The sequence below is a fragment of the Aotus nancymaae genome, unplaced genomic scaffold (assembly GCF_030222135.1).
Source record: "Aotus nancymaae isolate 86718 unplaced genomic scaffold, 86718_ANA_hifiasm-v0.15.2.pri h1tg000076l, whole genome shotgun sequence".
Lineage (NCBI taxonomy): Eukaryota > Metazoa > Chordata > Mammalia > Primates > Aotidae > Aotus > Aotus nancymaae.
In genome coordinates this window covers 5,066,840-5,093,507 of record NW_026988491.1, presented here as the reverse complement: position 1 = coordinate 5,093,507, position 26,668 = coordinate 5,066,840, and the positions used below count along the sequence as shown (strand labels likewise).

General features: G+C 44.7%; 1 long non-coding RNA gene across 1 annotated transcript; it reads left to right on the top strand.

Annotated features, from left to right (window-relative positions):
• The first annotated feature begins 1,946 nt into the window (after positions 1-1,946).
• LOC135271304 (uncharacterized) lies at positions 1,947-26,158 on the top strand. The gene is made up of 3 exons (XR_010339419.1): positions 1,947-2,092; positions 16,829-16,926; positions 24,158-26,158. It is a non-coding gene; the product is annotated as an uncharacterized LOC135271304 (long non-coding RNA).
• Positions 26,159-26,668: the final 510 nt, after the last annotated feature.

The window sequence follows — 26,668 nt, the reverse complement described above, 5'->3', positions numbered from 1 at the left end:
GCCACTGCATCTGGCCAATGTTGGCCATTTTAAAATGTAAGGTTCTTGTACTTCTGATGGGAGCTGACGGGAGGGTGAATGAATGACATTCTTTCAGTCACTGTGTGAGTGTAGGCACCTGTGCCCCGGAGTTGAACCTAGCTTGGAGAGTACAGAACGTCGGGTGAGGAGAAAAACCATTGACGTTTGGTTCTGGAAGAGAACGTCTCCCTTTCTGCAGGGTGGTGGGCAGTAAGGGAAGTGGGGAGAAAGGGCCGTGGCTAGCTTGTCTCACTTGTGAGGCCTAACGGAGGCCAATGGGGAAATGACTTGGTGTGATCCAAGAGGAAGCTTGGAAAACCGGGAAAGGCTCCGGCCTGGGAGGTGAGAGCCACGGTCCCCCTATCCGGGCCCAGCTGGGCCTCCTACTGGCCGGGTGGCTGTGGGTGAGTCACAGCCTCTGAGCGACACGACCCTTATCTGCAAAGGGAGGGGGAGAGATGTGAGGACTTCCGAGGCCCTTTCCAGCTCTCGGATTCTGTAACTCTGTAGCCATCTCTTTAAAGATGACAAGCAGAGATGCTGAGCTGAAACAGATGTGGTGAATAAAGCCAAGATAATCAGCCCAGCGGTTTCTCTCTCTCCAGTGCCCTGCGTCAGCAAAGCCTTGGGTGAATTCTGGCATTTGCTCATTTCGATAGGTAATCAAGGCAACATCTGTGGGCCTGCGCTTCCGGAAGAGGGGCTGATCAAACAGTTTCTACCCTCAGCCCTTCCTCCTTCCTGAACAGCGCACATGTGATGTGGACCTCCTGAATCCACACAGTCCAGGCTGGCTCCTGCCCTGGGTGTCTCCTAAACACGATTTCTTTGCTCAGATCCCCAAATTCTCCTGACCTTCCACGGTCAGCCGGAATCTGGGGATGCCCATTTGCTAAAGAAGTATTTATTTTGCGTCTCTCCAGTGCCTGGCACCAAAATAAAAGATTCCGGGGCACATGTGTCGGAGGGAATTCTCATGCAGCCTTGGTGCAGGAGACAGCGATGCTTCCCACAGGAAGGGTGAGACGTGAGAAGGTGGTTTTATATCCAGAGGGCAGAGCACTAAGTGGGCAAGGAAGTTTCTGGAGGGCAAAGTGGGCAGCACAGGCCCTGGAAAGGTGGGAGGAGAAAGGAACCGGATGCGGGGATTACATGAACTGAGGCAGCAAGGCTGGGAAACACGATGTGTTCAGTAGCACATTTAGGCACCACACAACTCTTGGCGTTTGTTTCATTTTAAAGGAACTCCATTCTCTGAGTTTCCATCGTAGACCTGGTTTGTTTCCTCCCCCACACTGCTAATCTGTAATCACACATTCACTTTTTAATTATCTGAACCCTTCTCCAGAAGGGAAACTCCCTGGGGGAAGGACTATCACTGCCTTCTTCACCACTCTTGGTGCCCAGACAGAGCCCCGCACCGAGAAGATGCTGGAAAAGTTTGTGTGGCCTGCACAAAGGCATCTGAGCCGGAGAGAGACAGAATCCAAGCCGTGTCAGGGCCCTATGCAGTGGCTCACGCCTACCTCCCAGCTTTGGGAGGCTGAGCGGGGAGGATTGTTTGAGCCCAGGAGTTGAAAGCTGCAGTGAGCTGTGATCACACCATTGCACTCCAGCCTGGGTGACAGAGCAAGACCCTGTCTGTAAAAGAAAAAAAAATCCAAAAATGCTATGTTTTGGGATGGCACTTGGGCAAGGAGGTCAAACACTCTTTTAAGAGCCGGGGACATTTTTTCCCCTTCTTGCTTCCTAATCAGTGATGTCTTGCCCTTCATTGGAGCCCAGGGCACCAAGCGTCCGGGCCCGGAACGCGGACATGTGTGGGAGGGAGGTGAAACTGCACCGGCAGCCCCGAGAAAAGAATCAGTCTTTGTCCTCATCTTCACATGCACCTGTCGTCCCAAGCCCTTGACAAACATTGTGTCATTCACCTTCCAAACCTCTCTGCGGATTCGGCCTGGGCGGGCGGGAGCACAGTGAGCCACATTCCCTACATTCCCGCCTCCTGACAGCTCCTGGTACCACAGCCGCTGAGCCAGGATGTCCAAAATTCCGACTGACTCATCCGTGGGTGAGCAAGGCCAACACGAGGGGACGGGTGGAGGCTGCTGAGGCTCTGTCTCTGCTGAAGTCCCTAATTCAGAGAAGAGAAGTGGGGTGGCGGGGATTGCCAGGATACAGGCCATTTCTCCTTGAATGATACTCAGGTGTCACTTGAGGTGCCAGGAAGTGGTGACAGTTGCAGCACAGTGGCCCTGGAGGAAGCCTGGGCTTGCACCTCACATAGCTGGATTGGAGTTCGGGCTCCGTGGTCAGGACCTCTGTAACCCCATCAAAACTCTCTGGGGTTGGCTGGGCACAGTGGCTCACGCCTGTAATCCCAGAACTACTGGAGGATCACTTGAATCCCTGAATTCCAGACCAGCCTGAGCAACAGAGTGAGACTTCATCTTTACAAAAAATAAGAAAATTTGCCAGGCATGGTGGCATGCACCTGTAGTTCCAGCTCCTGGGAGGCTGGGGTGAGAGGATTGCTTGGGCTCAGGAGTTTGAGGCTACAGTGAGCTAATATCATACCACTGCACTCCAACCTGGGCAACACAGTCAGACCGTATCTCTGAAAAAAACAAAACAAAACAAAATCAGGCCGGGTGCAGTGGCTCTTGCCTGTAATCCCAGCACTTTGGGAGGCTGAGGGTGGTGGGTCACTTGAGGTCAGGAGTTTGAGACCAGCCTGCCCAACATGGTGAAACCCTGTCTCTACCAAAAATGCAAAAATTAGCTGGGCGTGGTGGCACGCGCCTATAGTCCCGGCTACTTGGGAGGCTGAGGCAGGAGAATTATTTGAACCTAGGAGGTAGAGGTTGTAGTGAGCAGAGATCATGCCACTGCACTCCAGCCTAGGTGACAGAGCAAGACTCAGTCTCAAAAAAACACAAAACAAAACAAAAAACTCTGGGCCTCAGTGTCCTCGTCTGTAAATGGGGGCAAGGAGTGGGAATAATGGCTCCTGTGCAGTGATGAGAACGCAGCAAGAATGTGAATCTTAAGCACGCAGGAGTGGCTTAGCAATGACTTGTGTTAGGCTGTCACCCTTCTGATGCAATGACGTGAGACTCACTTCCGGGTGAGCAGGCAAGTGTGTGATCATCCCTTGCTCGGTCCCACAGGACAAAGGCTGCAAAATTGGCGGGAATGTCCCTGCTTTGGGATTTGGGGTAGGATTTCTCCATCAGGCTGGAGTGGGGCAGCACTGAGCCTCCCGTGCACATTCAGTGACCTCATTCAGGGGATGAGACCAAACAGAATGGGCAGCGGCTTTTCCGGTCCTCACACCGCCCTCCAGATGGCTTATAACCAGATCCCTGCCAAATTCCTCTCCTCCCTCCCCCAAGACTTGTCTGATGCCAAAGCGTTTCTCAAAAGGGGGAAATACAGTACTTTCGTCAGCACCTCATCACATCATTGCTGGGTCACAAATGCCCCCAGCCCAGCCCTGCCTCCCAGCTGTCTTCCCAAGGGGATGTCTCTGAAGATTTTTTCCCCAGCTCTGTGCTGGGGCCGTTGGGGAGCTGGAAGTCCGGGAATGAGAGGAGGATATGGGACGCAATGTGACCTTGGGCCAGTCACTGGCCTTCTCTGGTTCTCACTTTCCCCGTCTGTGAGACGAGGCAGCTGGCTGAGGTCATCCAGGCGGCAGTTTCCGGTCCCAGGGCGTTCTGGCTCCCTGACTGCAGGGAGAGCTGGGAAGATGAGTACTTACACTCTCAGCAGGAGAGCACTGTGGTTAGGAGGCCAGTGGCTCTGGGTTGAAATTCTCACCTGGTGCCCTTGCCGGCTCTGTGACCTTAGGTAACACACACACCCTTTCTGAGCAGTTATCCTATCTGCAAAATGGGTGCCACCTCTGGAGTTGTTTTAAAGATTAAGAGGATGCATGTGCAGAACTCGGCGCAGTGTCTGACACTCGCAATATTATATTTTCATTTTGTCCCCAAAGATATGGGTTTGTTCATCTTCACTCAACTGCCTGCCTCACAGAGAGAAACTGAGGCCCAGCAGCGGTTGCTGGGAAGAAGATTCAGAACACGTTTCCGTGTTTGGGCTGCCACCCCGGGCCAGCTCCAGGAGGAAGCTGCAGTATCTCAGGGGAAAAGTCCCACGGCGTGTGCTCCAGCTCCCTCGGGCGGCTCTCAGAGCTCGTGCCAAGAGATGGCTTGGCGGCTGCTCTCCCTCCATGCCCATTAGCATAGTTCCAGATGTTCCAGGCAGCAGCCTGGGGAGCTCTTTCAGGTTCTGTTTCTCTGGCTCTCCTTTCCTGTAGCTTCTCTTTCCTCTGCTTTTCTCCAACCGGCCCTGGCAGCTTAATAAATGAGAAACAATGTCTTTCCCATCACCTTTGAAATCACCCAACCACGTTCCCTTCTCATTAGATCCCTGGAAATGTCTTGGCTAGACAGACTTCATATAGGGAGGGCCAGGACAGCCAGGACACCTTATCAAATGTGCTTCTGACCAGCAACCACATGAAAGGCCTAGAGTATTTCACATTTGGATTTCATTAGTTCCCACTCCCGTGTGCGTGGGGCCCTGGAGAATGGTGGTCTGGGAGTTCTGGTGGCCCAGGGCAGTAAACTGAAAGAGCTCTTTCCTGAGCACCTACTATGCGTGGCCACCTCACCTCTGTCATCTCAGTCTTCCCAACTCCATGAAATAAGTGTTAGCCACCTTTTTTGGATGAAAAACTAAGACTCAGGCTGTGTCACTTATTCATGGTCACCAAGCTACTGTGCGGACCACATTGATCTAACTCTGGGGTGTTGGCTCTTTTGTGATGGATGGATGGCAGGAGCACTCCTCTGGGGCCCACGGGTGGCCTGGGGCTATGGGCCTTTGCTACCATCTGTCTGCCAAGCCAGGCACCAGACTGTGAGGAGGAGACAGTCACATCAACTCTGGGAGAAGCATCAGCAAAAAAGGGGTGTGTGCATGAGAGGACGCATGTTCGTCCAAGTATAGAGCATGAGGGGTATGCAGGTGTGAGGATGCATATGTGTGTGTGTGTGTGTGTGTGTGTGTGTGTGTGAGAGAGAGAGCACTATGACAGTGTGGGCACATGTGCACATGTGAAAAGGCACATGTGTGCTTGTGTATGAGGGTAAACGTGTACATTAACGTATAGGCATGGATATGTGTGAAGATGTAAGGGTGCAAGTTCATGTGTATACAGAGTGCATGTTTGTGTGTGAATGTGTGTATAAGGACGCATGCATGTGCAGTTATAGTCATGTGTGTGAGAGAGAATGTGTGCTTTGTGTGAGAATGTGTGTGCACACAGGTGCATATGAGAATGTGTGTTTAGGTGGATTGTGTGCACACTCACATATAGGAGTGTGTTTGTGTATGTGGGTGTGTGTGCACATGCACGTACATATACATGTGTGAGGATGCATGTGTGGGTGAATGTATGCATGCTGGCATATGTGCCCGTGTGCCTGTGTGTGTGTGCTCAGGTGAGGCTACGTGCACCTATGCAGAGAAGCAGGGGAAGGATGGACGGTGGGGGCAGGAACCCCATGATCTCTACCAGATGTTTTTCAAGACTTCCTTGGTGTTGAGTACCAGGCATTTCCAAGTACCAATGACAAATGATAGATCTTTTTATTTTTTTGAGATGGAGTCTCGCTCTGTCACCGGGCTGGAGTGCAGTGGTGCAATCTCGGCTCACTGCAACCTCTGCCTCCTGAATTCAAGAAATTCTTGTGCCTCAGTCTCCTGAGTAGCTGGGACTACAAGGATGCACCACCACTCCCAGCTAATTTTTTTTTTTGAGATGGAGTCTTGCCCTGTTGCCCAGGCTGGAGTGCAATGGCACGATCTTGGCTCACTGCAACCTCTGCCTCCAGGGTTCAAGTGATTCTCCTGCCTCAGCCTCCTGAGTAGCTGGGGTTATAGGTGTCCACCACCATGCCTGGCTAATTTTTTGTATCTTTAGTAAAGACAGGGTTTCACCATGTTGGCCAGGCTAGTCTCAAACTCCTGACCTTGTGATCTGCCTGCCTCGGCCTCCCAAAGTGCTGGGATTACAGGCATGAGCCACTGCGCCTGGCCCTAATTTTTGTATTTTTTGTAGATACAGGGTTTCACCATATTGGCCAGGCTGGTCTCAAACTCCTGACCTCAAGTGATCCACCCGCCTTGGCCTCCCAAATTGCTGGGATTACAGGCGTGAGGCTGACAGATCTTTTAAATGATGTATTTATCTCCTCATATGGTCAAAGGCAGCAGTCAAGCACATAGGGGGTTTCTTTTCCTGAAGGACTGAACCTGCTCTCACCCAGAAAGTTGACCTTGGCTGTGTGCACCTCCTAGGCCAGAGCGTGCCCTGGGCCCAAGCTTCTTCTCCACCTCAGGGAGTGGCTCTCCCCTATCTCAGGGCAGATTAACTTCCTTGGCACCGGCTTTGTTTTGGCTCATCAAGGAGCAGCAGCCACTGAGAGTGGAGGCCTCTCCCTTCTACTCCTGGGTCTAGTTTGGCTACAAATACTTGATTTAGCGCTTCTCGCTTTGCTTTCCTGGCTGCATGTCCTGGGCAGAAGGGGAAACACCTAGGGCCCAGGCTATTTTGTCTGCGGAGATTTGGGAGAGAGACTTGTTTTCCCAGTGAGGTGGCTCTGGACCGAGCAGTTGCTGTTTTGTTTGTTGAGCTTCGTTACTCAGGCTGGGTGGGGTAGGCTGAGAAGGCTGTAATGGGAAGCAGGAGACTGGAATCTGAGACTTGTGAAGATAAAAGTTCTCCACTGAGGGTCAGATGTGCATGATGGCGTGAAGGAGCCAGCTTTTTTTTGCATGTGGCCTGCCAGGGAAAGCCCTTGTATTCATTCTAATCTTTTTCCTTTTTTTTAATTCATTCCTCTGATGTAAGCTGATAAATTTTTTTAAAAAATTCCATTCCACTCAACCTCCACTCCTCACCCCAAACTCCCGCTTTCATTTACCTATTGCCTCTCAAGGGCCATAAAGACCATGATGCCTTAGCTCAGAAACAATTTGATCAACATGACCTCCCAGCCTGCCTGGACCTTGTCAGGGCCTGCTAGACTGCAAGCTTCCTGAGGGCAAGACCTGTATCTCTCGTAAGCCTGTTATTGCCCTCACATCTGGCCTGGTGCCTGCTGCCTGGAGCATATGAGGCCTCGTACATATTTGTCAGATGAGCGAAGGATGAGGTAGGTTACTACTGCTTTAAGTACACTGCCCTTAGTAAATGGCCTTAATCCAAAGATCCTTTGGATCCTGAGCCAAAATTATATTGAGCCAAAATCTACTTCCCTCCAATACAGATTATGTGTACCATGAAAGCCCCATATGTATGTGAAGGTGGACATTATACTCTTCCAAAGGCCTGGATCCAAGCTGAAGAGTTCCCGTAGCATTTCTCATATCACGAAGATGTAAGACCCTTCACCATGTGGCCACTTTTATCAGGACAAATGCCTTTTTGCAACGTACATCTTAAAATATGGTTCACGAGCCGGACCACAACTTCTAGATGTAGCCTCATCAGAAACAAGTACACTAGATGCTGCAGGACTGTGTCCCCCAAAAAGATATGTTAAAGTCTTAACTCCTGGTACCCGTGAATCTGACCTTATTTGGAAATCTGGTCTTTGTAGATGTAATCAAGTCAAGATGAGGTTATACTGGAGCAGAGTAGGCCCTAAGTGCAATGACTAATATCTGTATAAGGAGAGAGAGATTTAGAGATACACAGACACGTGGGGAAGAAACCTTTGTGAAGACAAAGGTAGAGACTGGAGTGATGGGCCTTTGTGACAAGAATCACCAAGGATTGCTAGCAACCACTGGAAGTAGGAGAGGCATGGAACAGTTTCTCTCTCAGAGCCTCTAGAAGGAGCCAACCCAGCTGACACCTTGATTTCAGATTTCCAGCCTCCAGAACTGTACAAAAATACACTTCTGTTTTTTTTTTTTTTTTTTTTTTTTGAGACAGAGTTTCACTCTTGTTACCCAGGCTGGAGTGCAATGGCACGATCTCGGCTCACCGCAACCTCCGCCTCCTGGGTTCAGGCTATTCTCCTGCCTCAGCCTCCTGAGCAGCTGGGATTACAGGCACGCGCCACCATGCCCAGCTAATTTTCTGTATTTTTAGTAGAGACGGGGTTTCACCATGTTGACCAGGATGGTCTCGATCTCTTGACCTCGTGATCCACCCGCCTCGGCCTCCCAAAGTGCTGGGATTACAGGCGTGAGCCACTGCGCCCGGCTCACTTCTGTTGTTTTTAAGCCACTCAGTTTGTGGTACTTTATGACAGCAGCTCTAGGGCGCTAATATGTCAGAACAATAAAATATTATTCTTTGCAATCATGTGGTTGTACCCTTAAAAAATTTAAAGAAAACAAATAGAAACTACTGAAAATAATGAAAAGATTTAGAAAAATGGCTGGACACAAGATAAACACCCCAAAGCTAAGACGCTCATCTTTACCAGTAAGCTATTGAGAACCATAATTCCAATATCCTATTCACAGTAGCACTGGAAGCCATAAATCACATAGCAATAAACCTGTGTGGGATCTTGATAAAGAACACTACACAATTTTACTGGGAAATTTTAAAAGAGATTTGAATAAGATAGCTATTGTTACATGGGAAAATTGAATTTAGAAAATTTGTTTAGTCCTAAATTAATTTGCTGATACATTATGATCCCAGTAAAAACCCCAGTGAGATTTATTAATTTTTTTAAAAAGAAAATTCATGCCCAGGAGTGGTGGCTCATGCCTGTAATCCCAGCACTTTGGGAGGCTGAGGCAGATGGATCACTTGAGGTTAGGAGTTTGAGACCAGCCTGGCTGACATGGTGAAACCCCATCTCTACTAAAAATATTAAAAATTAGCCAGATGTGGGAGCAGGCACCCTGTAATCCCAGCTACTCAGGAAGCCGAGGCAGGAGAATCACTTAAACCCAGGAGGCAGAGGTTGCCATGAGCCAGGGTCATGCCACTGAACTAAAATTTTTTTGCATTTTTAATAGAGACAGGATTTTGCCATGTCGGCTAGGTGGGTCTCGAACTCCTGGCCTCAAGTGATCCGCCCACCTCAGCCTCCCAAAGTGCTGGGATTACAGGTGTGAGCCAAGTGCCTGGCCTATCCTTGACTCTTTATCCTCATTGATGAAGCTGTGTGTGGAAAGCAATGGTGATGGGAATTCAACCTTAGACTAATCCAAAAAAAAAAGGAAATTCATATTTCATGAATGAGAGAAAATAACAGAATCTTGAAAAGGAAGGGTGAGATGGGGTTGGGAGAGGTCCATCCAACCAGATATTAGAACGTATTAACTCAAGAATATAAAACAGAAGAACAATGTCAGTGGGCAGATGCTAGCTGACGTCTATTACCTCCTTCCAGAAGCAAGCTCAGAGTGAGGCGAGATGGCCAAGATAGAACCCAAAGAAGATAAAATGGCAACTGTTGAGAATTTGGGGCACTTAGGTGCTTACACAGACTAACAGACTAAAGAGAATCTCCTTGTTCACCATTTATCATTAATAGCACAGAAAGTCATTTCTACCCAGAGAGATCCTGGCTTAACACCCCATCAACCAAATTGCTTTTGGGGTGGAAAGGAAACCCCTGCACCTTAGTTCTGCAATGGCATGAAGGGCTGTTCTGAGGGAGGAGTTAGAAAGGGGAGAGGCAGGGAGGATAGCAGGCTTGTGCGTATCTACTGATCACACCTGCATTTCTTTAGCTAGCTCTGCTACTTGCTGCATTCTCTGAAAGGGGGTTTTGTAATCACCAAGACAACTTTTTCTCAGTCCAGTCATTTGAATTTCCAGAACCAAATTAGGTTGGGGAAGCACCCTGAAATTGCAGACTCAATATTCTCAGTTTCATCAGAAGTTTGCTGAGCACCTGTGGTGTGCCAAGCTCTGTGCCAGCCCTCAAAGGTTTCTGAGGGTTCCCAATACACAGTTATTTGTGCCTTCAACAGGGTGGATTTGCACTGGCCTTGTATGAAGCTGGTACACAGACTTGCTGAGGAAGGATCCAGCCAATCAGTCAAGTGCTACTGAATGCAGCTTGGTTCTTTCTCACCTCATTTCATGAGAATGACTAGATTCTTTATAAATATAATCATTTTTATTGAGTAGGAAGTAACTTAAAATGCTAATTATACAAGAGGACATTTTAGGAAGAATTTTTTTGTCATGGTATAGTCACAGGGAGGCCAGATCCCAGACACTGAAGTGTAGGGTGAAGCCAGAATTAGGACCAGGGAAATGAGAGAATCACCAGTGCCCAAGTAACAGGATATTGTGCAAGGAGCTGGCAAAAGTGGCTCAATTTTACAGACCAATGGAGGGAGGAGACTGCATTAGGGGACTGGCCTAGTTCAGTGGATGGTGACCTGGATACACAGTATAATCACCTGGGGAGTTAAAAAAAAAAAAAAAAAAAATCTGTGCTCAGATCCCAGGCCAGCCCAGTTAAATCCAAATCTCTGGGAGGAACACTCAGGCACTCAGGTATCTGTGTGTTGTGGATGAAGCTCTACAGGTGACTGTAATGTGAAAGCAGCTCTAAGAACAGAGCTCTGGCCACCAGTAAGGCTGTCACTTCTTACTTAGTTATACCTGACCTGGTGCAAATAAAATCACAATCACACACTTACATGCATATATACATATACATGTGTGTAAAACTCTGGTCAATGTTGCAATTTTAAACAAATAAATCTTTAGCATATTTGCTGTCAGGGATCATCCTTAACTATTTTGTTTGAGACAGAGTCTTGCTCTGTCACCCAAGCTGGAGTGCAGTGGCTCGATCTCGGCTCACTGCAACCTTTGCTTCCTGGGTTCAAGTAATTCTCCTGCTATAGCCTCTGGAGTAGCTGAGATTACTGGTGTGCACTACCATGCCCAGCTAATTTTTTAAAATTAATATTTTTAATAGAGATGAGGTTTTGCCATGTTGCCTAGGCTGGTCTTGAACTCCTGACCTCAAGTGATCAACCTAAATATTTTTAATAGAGATGAGGTTTTGCCATGTTGCCTAGGCTGGTCTTGAACTCCTGACCTCAAGTGATCAACCCACCATGGCCTCCCAAAGTGCTGGGATTACCGACCTGAGCTACCGCACCTGGCTCGTCCTTGACTCTTCATCATTGTTGATGAAACTGTGTGTGGAAGGCAATGGTGATGGGAATTCAACCTTAGACTAATCTCTAGGTCTATATGCACAGTGCCTGACTTGATTTTTTTTTTTTTAACTCATTATTGGTTTCTTTTCAGATGTGTAGGAAAAAAGATTCTGGATATACAAACCAAATAAACTAGGGCTTCCTCATCTTACTGAGTGTCTCTGTCGTTTCCCTCGTTGTCCACATCTGGTTTCCTTTGGCTAAAGTAGTTGTATTTGAGACTATTCTCCCTTTGAAGATCTCTCAGTCAATCTCGTTGCTGGGGGCATCAGAAGAAGATTGAGAGGGTTATACCTGTGCTTTTTAAAAAGGGTTTGCCTACAGAGTGTGGTGTGAAATGTGGGGGACCCACAAGGATTTTTCTAGAAGTTTCTATCCTTCTCAGAGATTTGCTCTAGCAGAGGGTAGGGTCACAGTTCTGAATTAGGCATCTTCTTTCTGGTGCTGGTTAGCCTGATACATTTTGACTTCAGAGTCCTATCCTTACACCCTACATGTGGGCTAGTCGCCTACTTTTTCCTTGTGATATAGCCCAAGGAAGAAAAGCATTGTAAGGTTTGGAGAAGGGGCTTCCCTCTCTATGATAAACAAACCTAGGTCCAGATCCGAATGAAGAAACTGAAAAGAGAAAATCCAACCCTTTTCACATCCAGCCCCACCCTGTCCCTGGGTGGCCCTTACTTAACCCATCACCCAGCACCCCCTCTAGGGAAAAGCCTGCCCCAAAACTTTGGTCCTAAGAAAAGCCTTACCCTGATAAAGAAACTGGGCAGCTGCTGCTGGGCTGCAGCTGCTTTTATGGAAGGAGGTAGACCAGAAGCTAGACTAGGGCCAACAAGGCAGGCCTCTGTAACAATCTTCCAAGGAGGTAAGGCGGGGAGAAGAAGGATTCCTCATTTACATTGAGAGTAAACTTCCTGTCCTATTAAACAATGAGGCATTCAAAATCCACCTGAGTAAAAGTCCCCTGATGCAATGAGAGGGTGAGCAATTTCATGTCAGGCTGTTGTTACGGGATTTATGCATGTCCTAGCTAGGGCTTGAGGTGAAAGTCAGAGCCAAAAACAATAGCCCTAAACCCCACATGCACAGAAACCTCATTCCAGTGGAGTTTCCTTAAGAGAGCACAGCAGACTTTTCACAAACAAAGTGACTTCAAAGGTAGACTTGCATCACTGCCTCCTCCACTTGACACTTCCCTTCAGCCCAGACCTGGCCCCTCTGTTTCTTGGTTTAATTTATGAGGTTCTCACACACATTGCAAAGCAATTATCTGAGCTGCTGGCCAACAGGAAGGTAATTGTAACTGAGTACTTCCTTTGTCAAGCGCTGAGGCTGGCCACTGCAATGGTGATGACGCTGGCCACTGCAATGGTGATACGAGGCGTGCCGGGCAGCTCAGCACCCAGTGACATGACACCTCCGTCTCTCCCGCACCCCCAACACAATGCTCTCCGACTGAATTCCCCAGGGAGAAGGAGGCAGTGGGTTAGAGGAATGGGGGAATTTTCTTACATCACTTGACGTGCTTGCTTTCACTCACAAAATCCTGAGTCACGACTGAAGCAGTATTGCCTCAAGTCTCCGACTGAAACCAGGGGTTATAGGTTTGGAAACCTGATTCCATCAGCTGACTCTCGTCCAGTCATCAGAGGAAATGTGTATTATTTCGGCTGACCCTCTTCAAGTTGAAGGGCCTTCTGATTGAGGGGATTACGTGAGGAAAGTGGCTCTGTAGTGGCTTAGTAAGCCGATGCCATGCGAGTGAACAATATTTGACATTCGGTGAGTTTACAGAAAGGGCAGTCTCTCTGTTTGTTTAAACCAAGATTAAGTGAAAGGAAAAGTTTTTCTTTCCCATCCCAAGACAAATGTGAAACACATGTTTTCCCTTTTGACTTTGTAAGTACAAGGCTCAAACAGTTCTCCCCGCCCCCCTCGGCCGTGAGTTTTTAAGGATTGCAGAATGTTTCCTCTCTTTGGTGGCCAAAGCCAATATGAGCCTTTATATTTCCAGACAGTGGAGCTGATGATGATAGCCTAGTTGGTTCCAGGTGATCGTGTGGGGTGTTTCTGGGTCTACCATTTTATGGATAGATAGAATGGTAAGATGTAGTACAAGGAACCCCAGGCCTGTGTTCAAGTCTCAGGTAGGCCTTTGCCCATGTGACCTCACTAAGCCTGTTTACTCATCAAAAAAATGCGATTGGTTAAGACTTAACTATCTCAGGTAATTTCTACCTTTAGAAAGGATGTTCATTCAGGTTGGTTTCTTCTGGCATGTGGGGGACATTCCTAGTTGAGGTACCCTTTGCATGGGTACAAGGCAGTGTATGGGCCTGAGAGCTGGGAGACCTCAAAGAGCCTGCCCTGCCATTGACTCACTGTGACCTTGAACAACTCACTTCTCTTTGTGAGTCCTTATCTGAGAGAGGAGGTGTGACAGTCTTGCCCCTGACATAGCGGTTCAGATATGAGACAAGCCTGAATGAGACTAGGGTGTCCAGTACTTTTAGTTCCTTGAAATGAAAGGATGATTCATCTTGGAAGATAAATTGTTAAAAAATGCTAGCCCATAAATATTTTTTTGATTATCTCAAGAATAAAGAAAATCAATGTTGTTTACTCTTGGTTTTCTTTAAATTGCTACTGGTTCAGGGAATACAAGCCCCCAATGACCAACACGGGCTATAAAAATCAGGACTTTTGCCAGGTGCGGTGGCTCATGCCTGTAATCCCAGCACTTTGGGAGGTTGGTGGATGGATCACCTCAGGTCAGGAGTTCGAGACTAGCCTGACCAACATGGAGAAACCCCCGTCTCTACTAAAAACACAAAATTAGCCAGGCGTGATGGTGCGTGCCTATAATCTTAGCTACTTGGGAGGCTAAGGCAGTAGAATCACTTGAACCTGGGAGGTAGAGGTTGCAGTGAGCTGATATCGTGCCATTGCACTCCAGCCTGGGCAACAAGAGCTAAACTCCATCTCAAAAAAAAAAAAAAATCAGGGCTTTTTCCACCCCATGTTGGCCAAAGCAATGTTCCTAGCGGATTGGTTTGATCATGTTGCTACTCTGCTCAGGAATCTTCAAGATGCTACTTGGCTCCAGGATACACTCCAAACTGACAGTCAATTCCCCTTGTAACCTGGCTTCACCTGCATGATTTATCACCTCTCCTACATGAAACCCTAGAATTCACTAGCATTGCCACCATGATATCAGATCACCCCTGCAACGTCTCCTCACAAGTGGGTAGCCAGTCTCTGGAGGCAGTGATAGGGAGAAGCCTCTGATGCTCAAAGCAATCTGGCCTTTTTCTAATCATCCCTCATTGTTAGACACTTCTTCCCTATATTGAATGAGAATCTGCTTCATCACAAATCCCAACCAGCCATAGGTCCCATTGAGCTACCCCAATTCAGTTTCATTCCTCTTACTCAATGTTTGAAGACAGCTATCATGTCACCCTGGAGAAATCTCTTTTCCAGACTAAACAACTGTAATGTCTTTAACAGACGTTTTGTTGACTTGGTTTTCAGACTCCTAAATGTTGTTGTTACCTTTCCCTAGACATGCTTCAAATGATCAATGTCTCTTTTAAGAACGTGACCCTTTGAACTAAATGCAACGCTCTAAATGTGGACTGATTGGTGGCACTAGCATCTCCTTTGTTTCTATAATAGGTTAGGTAAGAGATGTGACAATACTCCAGTGGCTTAAAGAATATAGAATCTTTCTTCTCTCAAGTAACCATCTTAAGTGGTGAGTGATGGTGACATGAGTGATCCAGGCCGGCAAGTGGCTCTATTCTCTTCAGTCATTCAGTGACCCAGGCCCCTTCTGATTGGGGATCTGCTATCCCATGTGGTGTTCTGGTATAAGCTGGGTTGCTACCAAGTCCAAGATGTATCCAGCAAGAAAAGGAAAGTGTGAAAAGGGGGGTTTCACCCACCTCTTAAGGGCCCCAGCTGTCACTAAAGATCCTTTATTAGCATTCCACTCATGAGAACTCAGTCCCATGGCCATGTTCAACTGCAAGGGAAGCTGGGAAATACAGTACAGCCAGCAGCCATGTGTCAGAAGCCCCATTGCTATTGAAGAACAGGAGAATGGTGGACATTGGCAGTCACAGTGGGGGCCAGCTTTATTGGTCTTTCAGTTCCAAAAACACATCAAGCTCCTTCCAGACTCAGGGCCAATGCACTCACTGTCCTGCCTCTCTGCCTCTCCTTCCTCTTTGTATGGCCTCAGCTCAAACACCACTTCCTCAGAAAGGCCTGCCCTGACCACTTTCATGAAATTCAGGTCCCTCCTGACCCTGCCCCACTTTTATTTGTGTCCCTCCAGACCCCTGTCACAAGGTTTAATGATTACGTGTTTACTTTTTCTGCTGTTGTTTCTCTCCTCTACTAAACTACAGGCTGTGTGTGGGAGGGATTCTTTCTGTCTTGTTCCCAGGGTGTATTCACTGCCCAACTTTGTGCCTGACACATATTAGGGGACTAAATAAGGACTTGTTGAATTAAAGAACAGAGTGACACAATGTGTTTACTAAATATCGCCTTTTTTTGCCAAGCCGCATTACACTGTTAGGGCCATATTGTGGTAAACTAAAAGGCCTCGGTCTCTTTTCACATCAACTGTGGTTAAGACATTTCTCCATCTGCTTTTCGAGAAGTTGATTTTTTGACCCTAGATACAGTATTTTGTATTTATAACTATTGTATTTCATCTGCTTGTTTTTCTCTATCATTCTAGCCCCAAAAGATCTTTTTTGATATATCAATTAATACATTTACTTATCTCTTCCAGTTTCATATTATCTGGAACTCTGATAATGTATCCTGTGTGCCCGTATGTTTCCTTATGTCATTGGCAAACAGAAATGAAGATGGAAAAGTGAAATGGGCCAAACATCAAGCCCTGTTATAGTACGGGAACCATCCTCTATCCTGCCATTGATTCATCATCTCTGGGGATGAATGCTGATTTACACAGACCACAGCCTTACCAAGAATATCACAGATGCCTTGCTGCAACGAGTGGCATAATGGAACTCAATACAGTTGAGTTCTGCTCTTACACAGAACCATAGAAACTTTACATTAGAAAAAGACCAAATTCCAGCCAATCACAAGAATCTCTTGGCCAACATCGTCTAGTTTACCAGTCTAATAACCTTATAAAAAACAGGAAGTGATTAGTTCTTAGTGCACCCATGCTTGACTCTTCTTAGTAATTATTGTTTTCGCATAAGTGTTTGCAAACCCTTAATTCAAACTTTGTTCTGAAACTTTTCCAGAATTTCCTTTCTGGACTCCTGCCACACTTGTCCATTTTCTGTCAACAAACCCCCTTCAATCCTCAACCTCTGAGCCGTCACTCCTCTTTCCCTCCTAGTAGGAGATGCTCTTCCTGCCTGACTCTATGTATACAAACCCTGACCTCCCCGCAAGAGCCAACTCAAAAGTCATTCCCTCCTTGAAGCTTTCCCTCACCATGCCAGACCTCTCTCTCTGCTCTGAGGTATGTGGTAACCTGTTGGTATTTGTTAACCCTACTCCTCTTCAGGGCTTGTTGCTGCTGCATCGAATGGGCCGTTTGAACGGCTCAGGCCTTCCTTTCATCATATCCAGCCAGTGCCTTGCACAAAACCCATTTCCAAGAAGGTATGTATATTGAGTTGACCACTGACAATCAGCATCAACTTATGCTGTGGGCCTAGCTCCTCATTCAAACTTCGGCCAATGCTGTGTTCAAGGGCTAGATGATGTGGTCTTCTAGTGTGTTTGGAAATAACAATTTTTTTTAAGTAAAAAATTATAAAGTCCCAAAGAAACTGAAGAATTATTGGATTTTTTTTTTTACATGAAGGGAAACCAATCTGTTTGATAGAACATTCTGGAAAATCAAGGTGGGTATGGACAGATTATTAATCTAAAACGTAACATTTATACATCCTGAATGTTCCAGCAGCAAAGGAGACCAATCAAAATTCTACAAGCAAAACATTTTTGGAAGTGTTTTTTAGATTTACAAAATATTTCAAGTAGGGCTTCTTTAACTACTTGTGAAGATTTAAAACAATTTAGTTTCTATGTAACTTTGGAAGAAGTCAATGTAATAACGTGAAGTCCACCTGCACTGACGTTCCCTTAGTAGCATCAGTATCTGGCAGAGCTACTGATGCCACATCATACCACATTGAGAGGAAAAAGTCAGCTCTATTAGATCATTGAGTCTAATTCCTCCCACCTACAAATAAAAACTCTGTACCCTGGAGGGGAGAGAACTCAGAAAGGAAAGAGTCTCCCACTGCTGGAGTCCCCCACATGTCACAGCACTCACAGGAGGCCCCTCCTCTTCCCAGCCTCCCAAGCCAGCCACCTCCTTCAGAAAGTATCAGAGAGAAACTTTCTTTTCTATCAAAAAATGCTGATGACTCTATTTGCAAAATGTCTCATTATAAAAACCTTCTCTGCTGCTTGCTTTCTGAGCTTTAATAAATCCTGGATTAGTATGAAAACCACCCAGGCACTGACTCTCCTCATTTCCCGACGAACTGTCTGGAGTTGGCTGCTTCTTCATGAGTAACTTTCCCAAACTTTTGGGAAATTGCCCAATGCCAGGAACTTAGGACCACCAGATCAACTTCTCAGAGCAGGGAAAGAAAAATCATTGTAATGTCAGTCCTGAAAGCTGGCACTGGCCTCTCCTCCCTTGTTTTTCCCTCTTTCCTTGCTGGCCTTTCTTGCTCATAGCAATTCATGCATGTTCCCCTGCTTTTTTTTTTTTTTTTTTTTTTTGACTAAGAATAGAATCTGGGTTCCCAGCTATCACTTTAAATGTACAACATGTGGGTTTTCAGTCTGCTCTTAGCTTTGCTCATTCTTGTAACTCCTCTATGATAGGACATTCAGAGCTCAGGAGGAAGCCTCTTTTCTAGTTATTTCCATTCAGTGCTTCCCTGTCTTCAAATGTGTCCATCCAGATTTCTAGGAAATTGCAGCGCTACAGCTGTTCTCTCAAAAGGGCCACATTAAAGTTTCCAATCTCAACACTTTTGCTGGCTTGTATTTCATGTGAGCTCAGGGCCACTTTCACAGTTTCCAAAGTGTCTTTCTAGCCTCCACCTTCCTTCCCTCATTTCCTTCTGCTTTTCTTTCCCTCTTGGGTGAGCCTCCATGAGAATAGTGCTTCAACATTACTGGAGCACGCTGCCCCTGTCAGCTCCTTAGCAGGGGTTAGGCTGAGAGGCATGAACAGGCGCCAATGGGGACTTCACAGTGCCATCGACAGGCAAAGGTGGTATGACAGTGGTAACTGCAAGAGATAACCATGCCGGGGGTAGTGGCTGAAGTTGTAAGATGAAAGTAGTTGGGGGGATTGAATGTCTAGAAGCCACATTCAGAAGCCAGCTGATTTGCAAATGTGTCTTACCATCTGCAAGATGGGAAATGAAATGTCCTTGAACTGCAGAGAAAATTTTGTGGTCCAGAGGCTGCTGCAGTAATCCAGGCAGCAGAAGATGGTGCCCTGAAATTACTTTACAAGAGAAAGGGAGGGTTGAGGGAAGAGAAGGAATTCAGGTGATATATATATAGCATTCCAAATGATTTCACTTGGTCCTCACTTGTAAAGAATTATTATCCCCATTTCACAGGTGAATCTCAGAGGGCGCTGAATTGCTCACCCAAGCCCACATGGCTAATAAGTGGTCCTGAGGGGACTGTGGTATTAGAATAGTATACCATTGCCAGCTAGTAGTCTCTTAGCACAAATTGGACTCCCAGTAGGACTTAGAGAGAGGAGATGTAGGGCAAGTGAGTTTAATTGTGGGAGAAAAGATGCAAGCTCAAGTCATGAGAGGTTTTCCAAGACAGCAGGCCTGGGTGGGGTGTGGCCGCAGGGCGTCCTGGGAGATAGGAAGCATGGCGTGAGAGGGCAGGAACAGCAGGAAGCAGGGTGTCAGGAGAGGAGCCCTGAAGACTCCTCTTTGGGTAGAGGGACACCAAAACCAAACGTTTACAGCTTAAGCTAACTGATCAGTATGTCTTGGAGAAAAACAGCTTTTGACTGCAGTATAAGGCACTATAGCAGAGCTGGGCAAGGAGTGAGGAAGACTCAAGGCAAGGAGGGACCAAGGCCATGATACAGGTGCCATGTACGTGGTACAGGTGCACTCAGAGCAGGTCCTCCATAAACTGTGAGATCTGGGGCAGCCAACACAGGCTATGTACAATAGTTGCTACTCACCCACTCCCCACCCCCAGGAGATAATGATGAAACTTCAATGTGATTATATGCATTAGAATTTGTAAGTCCTCTGTAATGGTGAGTTTTAATATAATATATTAGCCTGAGTTCTAGTTACTACCTACTGAAGCCTTCTCTGGAGAAAGATTGTTAGTCTGGTCCTTAGTACTTCACTGCTCCCCAAATCTTCCCTTGAAGGAGTCTCTTTGGAATCTGGATGAAGTGGTAACCTTCAACAGCTAGTAGGTTGTTGGTTGGAAGGGCTTATTAGTTTCCTGTCCCAATGCCTTGTCATTCCCCCAAGACTGGAAGCGAAGACTTAGAAAGAGTTAGAACTAGTTTTCAAAATACTGGAAACAGAAAGAGATGTGACCTTAGTTTAGGGGTAAAGAAAAAAACCTTTGTTTTGAGGCAGGGTCTTGCTGTGTCACTCAGGCACGATCACAGCTCACTGCAGCATTGAACTCCTGGACTCAAGTGATCCTCCCAGTTGAGTAGCTGGGACTACAGGCTAATTTTTATATTTTTCTGTAGAGACAGGGTTTCACCATGTTGCCCAGGCTGGTCTCAAACTCCAGGGCTCAAGCAATCTGCCCTCTTTGGCCTCCTAAAGTCCTGGGATTACAAGCATGAGCCACCGCACCCAGCCCAAATTTCATTTTTAAAATTTCAAATGGCAGCTGCCTGCAATGGCTACAAGGGGACCTAAGACCAGTGACTGTGGGAAGTAGGAAAAAAGGCATTTTAAAGGAAAAAATAAGGAGGTGGGGTGAATTTAGGGGCTCAAGTTAGTGAGTTTTGATTTTCAAAAGAAGCCAACTTTGACTTAGCAATTAAGCTACACTGATTTTCTGGTAGCACAACTCAAGTTAGAACATTGGATAAGAAGCTTGAAAGAACAATTCAGTTACATACAAACTTCAGAAGATACTTATTGTGGAAATTTATGTACATATGAAAGTAATTCCCAGAGAGAGCCCTTTGAAAATGTTGGCCCTTGGCCCTCCTCTTCACTTCCTCACCTGAAAATGGGTAAACAGCTCAGGGACCGAGTGAGAATCAATGCAGCCATGTTTCTAATGATTCAATGATTTTTTTTTTTCCAGAGACGGGGATTATTCTTTGACTTTCCCTTTTGAATATTGTTTTCTGTTTCTGCCTCTTTAATTAGAGACAGAAATTCAATTAATAAGGAGGAAAAAAAGAGAGTCTTTTCAAGCCAATTTCCCTGTGCTCCTGAGAGTTTTTGAGGTTAGGTCAGCACATATCTATGCTGTTTACCTCTTTGGCTGTTGACAGGATGGCATGTGACTTGGCCAAAAGCTGTAGCTGGCTAGAGCAATGACCACTACTGTCTTGGCTTCAGAGATGCTTACTGTCTTGGCATATAACAAGTTTTGTTTACCAGATAAATGTTTTTTTGAAATATATATTCTTATATTTATTATATTTTTGCAACCCCTATCAAAGAAAGAGAAAGCAGCCATGCCAGGGTACAATTAGAGGTCACTGTGCTGTATCAAGCACTTTGGGTTTCCTGTTGACTAGCCTACATTTCTCTTTGCATTAAGACTCACACCCACTCCCTGCTGCCGCCCCGACTGCCCCTGCTACCTTGCCCCTAAGAAAACTGAACATTATAACGTGAATGTAAATGAAATGCTTTGAAGGGAAGAGTCATGGTATGCTCCTAGGCTGAAACACTTTTTTCAGCTTGCTTAAAAGAAATTATATTTGGCCCATTTTCAGGGCAGCTCTTTGGCTTAGGGAAATAAGGCATCTGCTAAATCAGCAGCCCCCTAGCCCCCTCCATTCCACCAATCATAAGTGCTTCCAAACTTAGCTGGCCCAGTACTTAACACAGTAGACTAAGAAAATGATCTAAATGTTCAATCAAATCAATATCTTCTATGGCACAATATTCACAAAGTATAGTTAATTGAAAAAAACAAAAAAAAATACACACGCACAGGCACACACAAAGGAAATATACTAAAGAAGAGGGTGGGACTATGGGTAATTTTTTTCTTCTTTGTGCTTTTCTTATTTTGCCATACTTTTTACCATAAACAAGTATTATACTCATAGCAAAGCATGGTGGTTAAAAGCACAGACTTTGGAGTCAGGCTGCCTGTTTCAAATCCTCGCTTGACCACTTCCTGTTACTTAATTTCTCTGTGCCTTAGTTTCCATATCTGTAAAATGAGGATAAGGATTGTATCTATCTCAAAGGGTTGTTATGGGAATTAAAGAGTTAATATGTATGCAGTGCTTAGAACACATCTAGCATATAGTAAGCCCTAAATGTTAAATGAAGAAAACATTAATTTTTAATTTAGTCAAATTATGGTTAATTTTCTCTAGAATGCTACTTGCCATTCTGTCACATTCACATTTTATTACATGTGTTGCTGAATAGAGGACACATACATCCCAAAGCCAATGTTTGTCCTCAATAGTCAGGGTGGATGCTTGACATTTGGTGGGTGGTGAAAATTCTTACTTGCCAGGCCACGACAAAGAGCAAGGATTTCCCAGAGATATACTATGACCCCCCCAACACCGACCCTCAACCCCTCGTTTGGTCATAGATGAATTATGGCAAGCCTTATTGTCTCCTAAACCACAGGTTATACTATCACAGTTTGATTAATGACGTTCACAGAACTGGAAGGATCCTTGACCTTTGGTAAATTAGGCCCCCTTGCCCAGGAGTGGAAATGCCTTGGTTAAACCTGTTTTCAGTGATACATGCTCCACTTCCTCACGTAGGCCTGGGAGGAGCAGAGGGAAATGAGAACCAGCTTTGTGGCAGACTGTCAAATAATTGGGAAATTGTTAATGACTGATAGTAAAAGATGAAGGTGGTAATGATGAGGCGAGTTCTGAAGGATCTTTTTCCATCGGTAAGAGGGTCTTCACACGAAAGCAAACCCACAGTTTTAAAAAAACTCTAATATTGTGGAAAGTGAGAAACATACACTTTGTTGTCTCGCAGACTAAAAAAACTAAATGACTGAGCTATTTTTTCATTTTGTAATAAAAAATGTTATGTTGGTGAGGTGTAAACCAAAAACTAACAGAAATAAGTAAACTGAAAAAAAAAAAAAAGAACAGAAGGGAGGAGGGGTCTCCTACCCAGGGGAGAGAAGACGAGATGGCACTGAAAATCATATAAAATCACCACTGATACTGTTTCCTTTCAGCCAATGGAAAAATATTCTAGAAAAAGGAAACTCCAAATCTCTTGTTTACCCAGCTGTCTGTACAAAGTGAATTATTCATGATTGCATGTGAATAATAAACCTATGCAAATATTTGTTGTATTCTCAATTTTGAGGGGGTTGGGGGAGCAGCAGGAAGTCATTTTAAAGTGATTCAGTTAACTATCTCCTTTAAAATTAAATCAAGAAAAAGATTTTTGATTGTTATTTATATATGCCTCCCCCTAAAAGAAAAACACACAAGGTTGTTTTTTTCTTAGGAGGCTTATGTCCTATTGGAAACGACAATTTAAAGCTTTTCTCTTAGTATCATGACCTTTACATAATTTCCTTAGAAACTAATTGTGAAAGTTTGCTTTTTTTTTTTTAATTTTACTGGCTTTAGAGGGCTGAAAAGCTTACAGCAGAGGTTCTTCAATAAAGGGAAATCTTAACTGACAAGTTTCCAGGTACCTGCTGCTTACTGTAAACTGTTACCTATAAATTTCAGTTATAGGTTTTTGATAAAGGGAATATTACAATAATACTGATACCTGGCAGTTTTAAGCTGTTTATCTTTTTGGTTACAGAATTGGTTTAACAGTTTCCATCAGAACTGTTAGACTATGACTTTTAGCCAGAACTATGTTAGAGTTTATTTAGCTTATCCATTTTAAGAAGTACTTGAAATCTAAGCAATAGCAAGATATTGAAAGGTGTTTTATTATCTTGCAAACTCTAACTTTTCTGCCTCTCTACATAGTGTATTATCACCATAATCTGTGAAAGAGTTCATACCATGCAAATGATTGCTTTATATACTATAATCATTAATACAAACAACTTCCCCGTGAGTCTTATTATGAAGGCTGAGTTGTTTCTGACTAAAGCCCAAGTTTCAGTTAAGCATAGACTAGGTTCTGATAAAGCTCCCTTTTGCTCAACAGTAACCCAAATGCCTGGAGGAGGGGCCAGAGAACTGGGCTAGGCTCTCCTGGTTCCTGGGATCAAGATCTCTCTAGAACCACTGATGATGAATGGGTTGGTCCCTCAAGGGAACCAACCCTCCATTCCACCTCCAAACTATCTCAGAGCCCAGGTACTGTGCCAGATTTAGAGTAGACTGTCATAACCCACTGCTTCTACCTCCTGGTTGTTAAAACCCTAGGTGGAAAGACAGGTTCACCATCCACATTTGGCAGCTAAAGAAACAGAGGAATAGAGAACTAAGAGACTTGTCCAGAAACAAAGGGAGAACCAAGATTAAGACTACAATCCAGACTTTGACTCTAATGAATATTCCATGTTACCCTGCCCTGCACCACTGTCCCCAATCTACCTAGAAATCAATGAATTGGTAGTTTGCCCGTTGCCAGCACAATCCCTAGCACCACAATTAACCTGCTATTATCTTTTTCTTCTGCTATTATCATTTCTGTAGATTTGCACAGTGTGAAAATGGATCATACAGAGGAATAAGAGAGCAGAAAGTCATCTAATCTACTCCCCAAGCTTTAGGCAGCACTGTGTCGAAACCAACCTAGATTTCCAGAATAGATCATTCTACCACCTCCTCTGGAATTCGAATGCCATCGAATGCAACCTAAGTCCATTTTCTTTTATTCTATGTTGACTCAGGATAACGACTTTCTTATTTAACAAAAAACCCAAAACATTAAAATTGCATTTTAAGGTTAATTGGCAATGTTAGTAAGTGGCAAACTTAGGCCTCAAATACAAGGTAATAATGAATAACTTGAAATGTTTGGAAAAAGATGATCTATATCTATTAAAACTCCATCAGTGAGTAAAAAAGTGGTTTCATTATTAGCATTTTCACTCTCCTGTTTCTCATAGTCTACAGTTACATTAGCAAACTTGCATTTCACTTTATGGAAACTTGTCTCCATTATGATTTAGTTCAATGGTTTCCTTCTCATACTATTTCAGCTAGGGAGTCATTTCATTATCCTGGGAAGTTTCTGAACATGTAATGTAATTAATTCCTTTAATAGGCTCCTCTTTAGGGAAGACCCATTAGTAGACATCACTGTGAATTAACATCTTAGTCCAGGAAAAAAGGTCTTTGGAGACAACAGTGAAACAGATAAATCTTTGTTGAGAGATGTGACTAGAGGATTTAACCGCATTCCTTGTGGTTTCAGAATGACATGCATATTCTGGGACCCACAGATAGGCAGAGATAGTTGTCATTCTCAGTAATGCCCTGACCACACCAGCTCTTTAACATAAAGAGATAGTTCTAAATGTTATAATTTCTTAGAAGAACACATCATGGGGGTGTGCACATTGAAGGCAGGGGAATAAAGTGAAACTCTGCCCACTGGCTAATGCCTATAAAGAAAGGCTACTGGCTTTCTTTTAACTGACAAGTTAAAAGCAAATTTGAAAAAAAAAAAAAGCACACTTGAAGGCTTCTGGACAAGTTCCTTCTATATCAGTCTACTAAGGATTGGTCTTCCCTTTGAATCTTGATGAATAGTAGTGAAGTCTTTCTGTTGGGGTCTGAATATTTTCTTATATTATTTTTACATATGGTCTCTGGAAGCAGATTTCTCTGGGTTCAAAATTCTGGCTTTGCTATGTACTAACTGTGTGACCTTCAACAAGTGATTTAACTTCTCTGTATCTTATCCAAAATTCAGATAAAAGCAGTACCTGCTTCAATTGGTAAAGAGAATTCAATGAATGAGCACATGTAGGTGCTTAGTGGAGTGTCTGGCCTTGAGTAAGTGCCATTGACATTGACTGATATTGTGATTAACTCTGCTGAGCATGGGCATGGAGGGCATGGAGGCCTGTAACACAAAAGCTGAAAAACTCTGACAAAGCAGAGGACTGGGTGCCTGGGCTTGGGGAGGGTAGGCTGGCTGCAAAGGGACACAAGGGAACTTCTGGGGTCACAGAAATACTCTATCTGTTGATCATTACAGTGGTTACTCTAGTGTAAGCTAAAAAACATTTAAACAATGCTTTCCCTGATTATCCCATTTAATATACTAGTCCAGGATCTAATCACCTTACATCTGTATTAATGCAATAGTCTCCTGGTTGATTTTTCTGTCCCTGAGCTCTTTCTTTAATTCCTCCTTGGCATGCCCATACTCACTCCCATTTCTGAGGCTACTTCAATAATCATGCCTAGAACAGTATATGAGCCATTTGTTTAAAAAGGAGGGAAAGAAATAAATGTGCGTAAGCAAGTATGTTTACTTATTTATGCCTAAAATAGCTCTGGAAAGACATATGAGAAACAGGTTATGTTAGCTACCTAGGGGGAAGGGAACTGGATGGCTGAGGGACTGGGTGGGAGGGAGGTTTTTCTTTATATATCCTTTTGTTCCTTTTGAATTTTAAATCATGTGAATGTATTACCTAATCAAAAACAAATAAATAAAATGTAGGGAAAAATGAAACCCTACAAAGTTAATCTATTCATTCTAGAAATATTTTATTTTTATTTATTTGTTTATTTTTTAGAGATGTAGCCTTGCTGTGTTACCCAGGCTGGTCTCAAACTCTTGGGCTCAAGTGATCCTCCCGCCTCAGCCTTTTGAGTAGCTGGAATAACAGACACACACCACTGCACCCAGCTCATTCAACAAATATTTACTGGTTATCTATCACCTGCCAGGTGCATAGCAGGGTTAGGGTGTCCACAGCCATGATTGTGTTTCATTGGCAGATCCTTCATAAACTGCATGTCACCAGCCCTGTCTGCTTGTTTAGCTTTAAAGCTTGCTTTTAGGAGATAGAAAGTCCATTGGTTAATCACAGTGGCCATGGCTGGTATCTGATTTAGGAAAAAAAACAAGGTCAGGGTCAATTATGCTACAAAGGACCTCCTTCCACATACTGAAAAGACGTAAAAAGCTGTAGAAGTGGCAAGGGTATCAGATGATAACTCATAACTAATGTTTATTGAACATTA